Source organism: Amblyraja radiata, chromosome 1 (genome assembly GCF_010909765.2).
Source record: "Amblyraja radiata isolate CabotCenter1 chromosome 1, sAmbRad1.1.pri, whole genome shotgun sequence".
Taxonomy (NCBI): Eukaryota; Metazoa; Chordata; class Chondrichthyes; order Rajiformes; family Rajidae; genus Amblyraja; species Amblyraja radiata.
The window spans coordinates 60,015,744-60,027,388 of NC_045956.1; the positions used below are offsets into that span (position 1 = coordinate 60,015,744).

At 46.7% G+C, this 11,645-nt stretch overlaps 1 protein-coding gene across 2 annotated transcripts in view; it reads left to right on the forward strand.

Moving 5' to 3' along the window:
- The window catches only part of bmpr1b (bone morphogenetic protein receptor type 1B), a 424,691-nt gene that overhangs the window by 184,288 nt on the left and 228,758 nt on the right, over positions 1-11,645 (forward strand). The window lies entirely within an intron of this gene.

Genomic DNA, 11,645 nt, shown 5'->3' on the forward strand with positions numbered 1-11,645 from the left:
TATCTATATGGGGTCTGTCTCTGGTCTCAATGAAATAAATCCAGGGTGGTTCATTTGATAGTTGCAACAGACGATGATTTTTTTAAATATACCTTCTGTGGAAACCGATTCTGCGCCAACCAGCGACCACCCCACATACTAGAGACAATTTACAATTTTCTGTACGTCTTTGGAATGTGGGAGGAAACTGGAGCACCCCAAGAAAACAGGGAGAATGTACAAATTCGATTCAGACACCACCCATAATCAGGATTGAACACAGGCCTCTGGTGCTCACAGGAAGCAGCTCTACTGCTGCACCACTGTGTCGCCTGGCTCTTAAACCTGGAGGCAACGGTTTTCAGACTCCTTTACTTTCTTACCAATGGCAGGAGTGAAATGAGAGCATGGTGTGGGTTCTTGAAAATTCTCTAATTTCAAATGACTGCTGCATTTCTTTCCCCTCACCCTCTCTCTGATAGATCCCTTCGATGGTGGGGAGGGTCAGTACCCCTGATGGACCAGGCAGGGTTTACCACATTTTGTAATGCCCTTCATTTCTGGGCGTTCAAGTAAATATGTTCTCTACCAATGCACCTGTATTTGCCGACATATTGAATCTCCTCAATCACGAATGCTAGGATGGTTTGGCAAGATACACTGTTCCAGCCCTCCCTCATGTTATGCAGGAACCTCGTAGACCGTTGCTCACACCGTTCATCGGGCACCATGTTTAGACCTAGTCACCAAGAATCATTGAATCCGAGAGTCATGGTCTGATACAGCATGGAAACAAGCCCTTTGGCCCAACTTGCTCACACCGACCAACATGTCCCATCTACAATAGTCCCACTTGCCCACGTTTGGCCCATACCCCTCTAAACCTGTCCTATCCATGTACCCGTCTAAATGCGTCTTAAACGTTGTGATAATCCCAGCCTCAACTACCTCCTCTGGAAGCTCGTTCCATACACCCACCACCTTTTGTGTGAAAATGTAACCCCTCAGGTTCCTATTAAATCTTTCCTCCTTCACCTTAAACCTATGTCCTCTGGTTCTTGATTCCTTCACTATGAGCAAGAGACTGTGCATTCACCCGGTCTTTTCCTCTCATGATTACATACACCTCTTTAAGATGATTCTTCGTCCTCCTGCGCTCCTAGGAATAAAGTTCCAGCCAAGGAGACAAGGAGAACATTCAGACTCTTTCTCACCTGTGTTTGTTTTGTGTTCCGGTAGCAGAGCCAATGCACCCTTGAACCACAGTGAACTTGACACAACATCTACCATAGAAGGTAAACACAGCTGTTGGTTGACCAGCCATGTTCCTTGGTCCACACCGCTCACCGCTGGCTGGAGGTTTCAAGTCATTTACCCTCCATCTTCAATCACCCCACACTTTCCATCACCTATTTTGGTCCCAACTTTAAAAATCATTTACAGCAACCAAAATAGATAAGGTACATACACAGTCTTTCTCCTAGAGTAAGTGAATCAAGAACTAAAGGGCATAGGTTTGAGGTGAGAAGGGGGAAATCTAATAGGAACCCGAGGAGCAACTTTACACACAGAGGGTGGTAGATATGAGCTGCCAAAGGAGATAGTTGAGGCAGGTACAATAACAACATTTAGATCGAACGTAGAAAAAAGGGCAGTACTGCACAGGGACAGGCCATTCGGCCCACAATGTTTGTGCTGAACATGATGCTAAGTTAAACTTACCTCATTTGTCTGTACATGATCCATATCCCTCCATTCCCTGCACTTCCATGTGTCTATCTAAAAACCTCTTAACCACCACTATCACATCTGCTTCCACCACCACCCCTGGCAGTGTATTCCAGGCCCCCACCTCTCTGTGTAGAAACTGGCCCCGCACATCCCCTTTAAAATTTCCGCCTCTCACCTTATATCTATAACCTTTAATGTTGAACATTTCCACTCCACAAAAAAGGTTCTAACTGTCAAATACATTTAAAAGACATCAGGACAGGTACATGGATAGCAAAGGTTGAGAGGGATACATGCTAAATGCTGGCAAATGGGACTATTTTGGTTGCCATGCAGGTTGGACCGAAGGGCCTGATTCTGTGCCGTATGACTTTATGATTCTCTGTGATTCTGAGATCCCAATTTTTAAATAAGATAGACTAAAATTGTTGGGGTAACTCAGCGGGTCAGGCAGCATCTCTGGAGAAGAGGAATAGGTGATGTTTCGGGTTGGAACCCTTCTCCAGGCTGAAGGGTGGGTGGGTGGGGGGGGGGGGGGGGGGGAACTGGATGTAGGAAAAGGCCAGATCAAAACAGGGCCTGCAACAGATGACCAAGGAAGCCCATAATGGCCAATTAATGGCCGAGGAAGAGGTGATAATAAAGGGAAACAGGGATGTGAATAGTGGAACTGGTGGGATGACCAGGGTGGGGGGGGGGGGGGGGGGAGAGGGAATGCTGGGGTTCCCAATTTTTAAATATGTGTTTGACTTTTATCTGCTCTTGGTTGCAGCCGTGTTGTCGAGATTGAGCTTTAATATTGGCAACCACCCGTGCAGATTTCCAATTTGTACGAGTTTCTTGGGCCCTCCCACATCGCTCAGTCCACAGCAATCCAATATATTTATTTCCCTCTTATCTTGCTGATACAGTAACCCAAAACTCGCAAAAGCAAACTATGTATTCAGTAATCAAGCTGTCAGTGTTGTACAGAGGAGTCAAGTTTCCAATTGCACTGTTGAAAGGTGTTGCACTCAAGTGAAATCCTCATAGTGCCTCTCATTGGTGTTTGGAGTGAAGTATACAGCCAGAGAATTAAGCACTATATCTATCACAGGAGCATTGTTTAATGAAAATTACCGCTGACTCACAAGATTGTGCTCAAAGGCCGAATGGCCTGCTGCTGCACCTATTTTCTATGTTTCTATTAGTTTTAATTTAGTTTAGAGATACAGTGCGGAAACTGGCCCTCCGGCCCACTAAGTCCACGCCGACCAATGATCACCCCGTACATTTACACTATCCTACACTCTGGGGACAGTTGCCAATTTTGTACCAAAGCCAATTAACCTACAAACCTGCACATCTTTAGAGTGTAGGAGGTAACGGAATACCCGGAGAAAACCCACTCGGTCACAGGGAGAACGTACAAACAGCACCCATAGTTTGGATTGAACGCGGGTCTCTGGCACTGTTATGCCCCTGTCTCACTTAGGAATCCTGAACGGAAACCTCTGGAGACTTTGCGCCCCACCCAAGGTTTCCGTGCGGTGCCCGGGGGTTGCAGGTGGTTGCCGGAGGTTGCAGGTAGTGGAAGCTGGTAGGGAGACTGACAAAAACCTCCGGGAACCACACGGAAACCTTGGGTGGGGTGCAAAGTCTCCAGAGGTTTCCGTTCAGGTTTCCTAAGTGGGACAGGGGCATTAGGCAACAGCTATACCGCTGTGACACCATGGCAAAATCAAAATTGGCTGAGAGGAATGATCACATTGAATGGTGGTGCTGGCTCAAAGGGCCGAATGGCCTACTCCTGCATCTATTGTCTATTGGTAGTTTCAAGCAACTTAAAGGAGGAAACATAGGCAGTCATGGAGTCATACAGCATGGAATGCCCACGCCGACCAATATGTCACACCGACATATTCTACCTGCCTGCATTTGGCCCATATCCCTCGAAACCTATCCTATCCATGTACCTATCCAAATATTTCATAAACATTGCGATAGTACCTGCCTCAACTACCTCCTACAGCATCTCGATCCACTCACCCACCACCCTCTAAAAAAGTTGCCCATCAGGGTCCTATTAAATATTTTGCCTATTTAAACCTATGTCCTCTGGTTCTCGATTCCCCTACTCTGGTCAAGAGGCTCTGCGTGTTTACCCAATCTATTCCTTTCATGATTTTGTGCACCTCTATAAGATCACCCCTCATCCTCCTGCGCTCCAAGAGAGGCGAGGAGGTTTAAAGCCCTGTCCCACGGTACGAGTTCATTCCAAAAGCTCTCCCGAGTTAAAAAAAAATCAAAGTCGTGGTAAGCACGGAGAATGAACGTAGCGGGTACATCAGAGCTCGGGGCGTCTCTTAGCGCTAACGGCAGGTATGCACGGGAAGACTCGTGAAGATTTTTCAACATGTTGAAAAATGTCCACGAGAGCTCCGAGTACCGACGAGTGGCCATTACCGTAAATCTCCGAGTTCGAATCAGGGCAAACTCGGGAGAGCTCTTGGAATTAACTCGTACCATGGGACAGGGCTTTTAGGGAGTGGGTAATATCAGGAGGATCAGGCTGCTATTCAGCGATTTCACAGGATTTAAGGACTGGAGGAAGGATAACACTGTTAAAGGGATTTGCATAAAACTGGTGAGTATATGGAACGCGCTGCCAGAGGAGGTGGTTGAGTCAGGTACTAGAATAACATTTAAAAGACATTTGGACACTCGCACTGTCCTACACACTAGAGACATATTTTTACAGAAGCCAATTAATCTACAATTCTGAGTTCATCTAAGGCCTACATACTTAGTTCTAACCTGTACATAGAACATAGAACAGTATAGCTCAGGACAGAGCCTTCAACCCACAATGTTTGTGTTGAACAAGATGCCACATTAATCTCCTCTGACTGCAGATGACCCATATCCCTCCATTCGCTACATCTTCATATGCCATCTAAAAGCCTGTTAAACACCTCGATCGTATCTACCTCCACCACCACCCCCTGGCAGCGTGTTGCAGAAACCCATCACTCTTTGTGTGAGAAACCTGTTCCGTGCATCTCCTTGAAACATCCCCCACTGTCCTTTCATGCCCTCCGGCCTTTCACATTTCCATCTCGGGGGAAAAGTCCCCGACTATCTACCCTATCTATACCGCTCTTGGAACATAGAACAGTGCAGCCCAGGAACGGACCCTTCGGCCCACAATGTCCATACCGAACATGATGCCTGTAGATGGGCTTTACATGAAGATCCATGTTTCCACATCTTCCCCGGTCATTATAGATGTGGCAGAGATCCGGGTTCGATCACGACTACGGACTCTGCACGGAGTGTGGTTTGTACATTCTTCCTGTGACCGCGTGGGTTTCTCCGGGTGCTCCGGTTTCCACCCACACTCCAAAGACGTACAGGCCTGTAGACTAATTGGTTTCAGTAAATATTGTAAATGATCCCTAGTGTGTAGGACAGTGCTAGTGATCGCTGGCCGGCATGCTCAGTGGGCTGAAGGGCCTGTTTCCACGCTGTAACTCTAAAGTCTAAAGTAAAAATATTCAGCTCACTCACTCACAATGCATTGTGTGACAGCAAGCACACAATCAATACGTTGCCCGCGTATCCCTTTGCATCTTCCAAAGAGCAAAGTTATAGGACTCGAGAGAGAGAGAGTTTGATACTATCCTTGACCTGATTCCTTCACGAGCGTAAAATAAACTTTAAATACTCGAGAGATAAATGGAAGCATTTAGTCTTTGGTGGGAACATCCTTTGATTTACCGCTGTACAAATATTCTGCGAAATGTGTTAAAGACTTGCCTTTGTAGTTGTCCAGTTTCCATGGCTTCAATCACTAGAATGAAAGTAATTTCAGGGTTAGTTTAATTTAGTTTAGTTTATTGTCACGTGTACTGAGGTACAGTGAAAAGCTTTTGTTGAGTGCAGTCAAGTCAGCAGAAAGACTAAACATGATTACAATCGAGCCGTCCACAGTGTACAGGAGGGTCTCCAGTGAGGTGGATAATAGTTCAGGACTGCTCTCTAGTTGTTGGTAGGATTGCTCAGTTGCCTGATAACAGCTGGGAAGAAAATTAAATACTAATTTTTTTTGTACAGGACTTGAGGAACAGTTGATGGAGTTTGATATAGAATATAAAATTATGAATAATAATATTCAACAACAACAAATTGGGGGTGGAGTTTGTACATTCTCCCCGTGAACGCGTTGGTTTCCACCGGGTGTTTGTGTTTCGTCCAACACTCCAAACACGTACAGGGTTGTAGGTTAACTGACTTCTGTACATTGCCCCAATTGTGTAGAATAGAACAAATGTATGGGTGTTTGTTGGTTGACACGGACTCAATGGGCCAAAGGGCCTGTTTCCATGCTGGATTTCCAGAACTATAACTAAACCCAAACTACAATGCTGAGACCTATATTCGGCATTCTGTATCTTCCCCTTTGCTCTACCTACCGCACACGAGATTTACTTGATTGGTTACGGTATCTGTTTGGATAGCATGCAAAACAAAGCTTTTCACTGTACCTCGGTACACGTGATAATAATAAGCCTAAAACTAATCACTCCAAGGTGATCGCTAGTCGGTGTGGACTCGGTGGGCCGAAGGGCCTGTTTCCAAGCTGAATCTCTAAACAAAACAAAATTCTCTCCCTCTATCAAGAGTCAATTGTTTTATTGTCATACTAGACCAAGTGCAGACCTGTTGGGTCTGTTCCCCCAATGTGCGGTTGTGGGGAGGGGGGGTAGCATGCGGCGTCACACACACACCCCCCCCCCCTCCCCTGCACCCCCGCACACATGCTAACTACCCCCTTAATATTATATTAATATTATTAATTTGCTCCTTTTACCCCATAACGGCCCTATCTACTGACGCATAGCCCACAACTCGCAGGCGCCTTTAGGGGGGGGGGGGGGGTAGAGAGGGAGGGCAGAGAGAGAAGGGGGAGAGAGAGAGGCAGAGACAGAGAGATGGGCAAGAGACAGAGGGAGAGGGGTGTGGAGGGGAGGAGGTGAGGGCAGGTCGGAAGGGAGGGGGAGAGGTGGGGGGAAGGGAGGGGGAGAGGTGGGGGGAAGGGAGGGGGAGAGGTGGGGGGAAGAGAGGGGCGAAGTGATGAGAGGGAGAGGGGGGAGGGTTGGGAGGGGGGAGGGGTGAGAGAGGGGTATGGATGGGAGGAGCGAATAGGTGGGGGGAGAGAGGGGGGGAGAGGGGGCGGTGAGAGGGGAGATGAGGGGGGGAGAGGGGGGGGAAAGGGGGGAGGGGAGGGGGGGGAGATGATGGGGGGGAGAGAAACATAGAAACATAGAAACATAGAAAGTAGGTGCGAGAGTAGACCACCAGGTCCGTCGAGCCCGCACCGCCATTCGCTCATGGCTGAACACTAAACAGACACACTTACCCACAAACAGTAGACACAAGACACAGAACACAAGACACTACCCTCCCCTTTATACCGCTATCACCCCTCTCCACCCCAAGAACCTCGTGATCTCCTGGGGGAGGCAAAAAACCGGATAAAAACCCAGGTCCAATTCGGGAAAAAAATCCGGGAAATTCCTCTCCGACCCCAATCCAGGCGATCGACACTTGTCCAGGAGATCACTCAGGTCTTACTATACTAACCATACCTAGGTCCATATCCCTGCCCTCTCCCCGTAGCCCCTTATCCCCTTGGCAGCTAAAAAACCATCTATTTTAGTCTTAAATATATTTAAAGTTTCTGCTTCCACTGCTCCCTGGGGCAGTGAATTCCATAAATTAACCACCCTCTGGGTGAAGAAGTTCTTCCTCATCTCAGTTTTAAAAGAGCCCCCCCTTATTCTGCAACTATGTCCTCTAGTTCTAGTTTCCCCGATCATTGGGAACATCCTCGGTGCATCCACCCGATCAAGGCCCCTCACGATCTTATATGTTTCAATGAGATCGCCTCTCATTCTTCTAAACTCCAAAGAGTAGAGTTCCAGCCTACTTAACCTTTCCTCATATGTCAATCCCCTCATTGCAGGAATTAATCTTGTAAACCTTCGCTGCACTGCCTCCAGGGCTAGTACATCCTTTCTTAAGTATGGACCCCAGAACTGTACACAGTATTCCAAATGTGGTCTCACTAATACTGTGTACAGCTGCAGCAAGACCTCCGTGTTTTTATACTCAATCCCCCTAGCAATAAAGGCCAAAACTCCATTGGCCTTCCTGATTGCTTGCTGCACCTGCATACTAACTTTTAGTGATTCATGTACTAATACCCCTAGATCCCTTTGCGTTGCATTACAACGCAGCTCCTCCTCATTTAGAAAATAACTTGCCCTATCATTTTTTTTCCCAAAGTGAATGACTTCACATTTATTAGTATTAAATTTCATCTGCCAAGTTGTTGCCCACTCACCTAGCTTATCTATATCCTTTTGCAGACTCTTCCTATCCTCCTCATCCCCTACTTTTCCTCCCATTTTTGTATCGTCCGCAAATTTTGATATATTACACTTGGTTCCCTCCTCCAAATCATTTATATAAATTGTGAACAACTGGGGTCCCAGCACCGACCCTTGCGGAACCCCGCTAGTTACCGGTTGCCATCCCGAGTATGAACCATTTATCCCCACTCTCTGCTTCCTATTTGTTAGCCAATCCTCTACCCATGCTAATATATTACCCCCAATCCCATAATTTTTTATTTTTAGCAATAGTCTCTTATGTGGCACCTTGTCAAAAGCCTTTTGGAAGTCCAAGTATACCACATCCACCGGTTCCCCTTTATCCACCCGGGTTGTTACTTCCTCAAAGAATTCGAGCAGATTCGTTAAACAGGACTTCCCCTTCACAAAACCATGCTGGTTCTGTCCGATGAAGTCATGTTTATCCAAGTGCCCCGTTAGTGTTTCTTTAATAATTGTCTCTAACATTTTACCCACCACCGATGTTAGACTAACCGGTCTATAGTTACCCGCCTTCTGTTTACTTCCTTTTTTAAATATAGGTGTTACATTGGCCATTTTCCAATCCACTGGGACCGTTCCTGCCTCCAGGGAGTTTTGGAAAATTATCACCAATGCATCCACAATCCCCACCGCTATCTCCCTCAAGACCCTTGGATGTAATCCATCAGGCCCAGGGGATTTATCCTCCTTCAGTCTCATTAATTTCCCTAATACCACCTCCTTGGTGATCTTAATAGTATTTAGCTCCTCCATTCCTACCGCCCCCTGTTTATCCAGCGTTGGAATATTTTTTGTGTCTTCTATGGTGAAGACTGATACAAAATACTCGTTTAATGCCTTTGCCATTTCCATGTTCCCCACCAACAACTCTCCAGTCTCACCCTCCAATGGACCAACGTTCACCTTAGCCACCCTTTTTCTTTTTATATAGCTATAAAAACTCTTACTATTAGTTTTTATGTTGTTCGCTAAATTCCTTTCATAGTCTATTTTCCCCGTCTTAATTAATCTCTTAGTTATTTTTTGCTGACCTTTAAATGCTTCCCAATCCTCTACCCTCCCACTATCTCTGGCTACCTTATATGCCTTTGCCTTCAGCCGAATACTATCCTTTATAGTTTTACTGAGCCATGGCTGACTGTTCTTACCCTTACCCCTTTTTTTCTTCATAGGAATAAATTTTTCTTGAAGGTTATACAGTATACCCTTAAACGTACACCACTGCTCATGTACCGTCTTATTCTTGAGTCTGCTATCCCAGTCAACTTTGATCAGCTCAGTCCTCATACCTTCATAATCCCCCTTATTTAGACTAAGCACCCTAGCCTGAGTTTCAACCTGCTCCCCTTCTATTTGAATATGGAATTCGACCATATTGTGGTCACTTGTTCCCAACGAGTCCCTAACTATGACATTTTTAATTAATCCTGCTTCATTACACAGGACCAGATCCAAGATTGCCTCCCCCCTTGTCGGTTCTGTGACATACTGTTCTAGGAACCCGTCTCTAATACATTCTATAAACTCTTCCTCTAGTCTACCCTGCCCAGTTTGGTTTGCCCAATTAATATGAAAATTGAAGTCCCCCATGATTACAGCAGTTCCCTTTTTACATGCGTCAACTATTTGCAGATTTATGTTCTGACTAACAGCGTCACAGCTATTTGGAGGTCTATAAATTACACCCACTAGTGTTTTTTTCCCCTTATTATTCTCTATCTGTACCCAAGCTGTTTCACTATCCTGATCCTTCAACGCAATATCCTTCCTCTCTATTGCCGTTATTCCCTCCCTTATTAAAAGGGCCACCCCTCCTCCCTTTCTTTCCTGTCTATCTTTCCTAATTGTCGAGTACCCCTCTATATTTAACTCCCAGTCCTGATCCCCTTGCAGCCATGTCTCCGTAATGGCCACGATATCATAACTATATATACTTAATTGCACCGTTAATTCATTTATCTTATTACGAATACTCCGTGCATTTAGATAAAGCACTGTCAGATGATTTTTACTACCCTTCCTTTCCGTTTTTGCCCCTTTTACATCTAGAGCTTTATCTTCACACATTCTGTCTCCTGTCTCATTTTGACTTACCGCTTCCCCACTGATACCCTGCTCTATTTCCTCTACCCCTGCCGTTATTACCCCCCTTGATACCTCCCCCCCCGCTACTTAGTTTAAAGACCTCTCTACTGCCCTAGTTATATGATTTGCCAGGACCCCAGTCCCAGCACCGTTCAGGTGAAGTCCGTCCTTACAGAACAGATCCCCCCTGTCCCAGTACTGGTGCCAGTGGCCCAAGAAACCAAACCCATTATTCCCACACCAGTCTTTGAGCCACGCATTTAGCTTTTTAATTTTACGTACCCTCGCCGATTTGGCCCGTGGCTCAGGTAGCAATCCGGAGATCAGTACCCTCGAGGTTCTGCTTTTTAATTTATTCCCTAACTGCTCAAACTCCTTCAGCAGATCCTCCTTCCTCGTCCTTCCTATGTCATTGGTCCCCACATGGACCACGACCACTGGATCCTCCCCCTCCCACTGCAAATTTCTCTCCAGCATCGCAGAGATATCCTTAACCCTAGCACCGGGTAGGCAACACAGCCTTCGGGACATGTTTCTGCTGGCCGCAGAGAACCTTATCTACCCCCCGAATAATACTATCCCCTATCACTACGGCATTTCTTCTAACTCCCCCCTCTTGAATGGCCTCCTGATCCACGGTGCTGCAGCCAGGTTGCTCATCCCTCCCACAGCCCCTGATCCCGTCCTTACATTGAGTAAGAGCCTCGGTCATGCTCGTCAGGGACAAGGGCTGTGGCTCCTGCCGCATCTCCTCCTGGTTCCCCCTACCTGCCTCGCTTATGGCCACACCTTCCTTTCCTTGCTCACTGCCTACTGAATAGTTAAACTGGTCGGTGTGACCATCCCCTGGCACAAAACATCCAGGTAATACTCCCCCTCCCTGATGTACCGCAGCGTATGAAGTTGGGTCTCCAGCTCATCAATGCGGAGCTGGAGTTCCTCTAGCCTCAAACACTTACTGCAGCTGTAGGGATCTTCTACATCAATGGTGTCGACAAATTCCCACATCTCGCAGTATTGGCACATCTCCTGACCGCCCATCTTATATAAGTAATTAACTGGTCCTATTTAAGAATCCCCTACTGTATTGATACACCCCTTATTTATATAATCCTACCTCCTATAAATGGGAAAGTACTCACCCCAGCCGTAAATTACCTACTGGTTTGGCTGTCTAGTGGTAATTCCTTCCGCTCTTCCTATCTGGTCCACTGCTCCCTTGCAGTGCGTGGCAAACCTCTTTGCCTCTGTTAGTCTCTGTTAGTCTCTCGAGTCTCTCGAGCCGCGGCTCCGTCCGTCCTCCCTCGGCGACAGCACCTGTGGCACCGCGGTCGTGACGTCCCTTCCGTTCCTGCAGAGCCTTCCTGTCCTGGGCGGAGTCTGCAGCTAACTGTGTGCTCACTCCGGTAG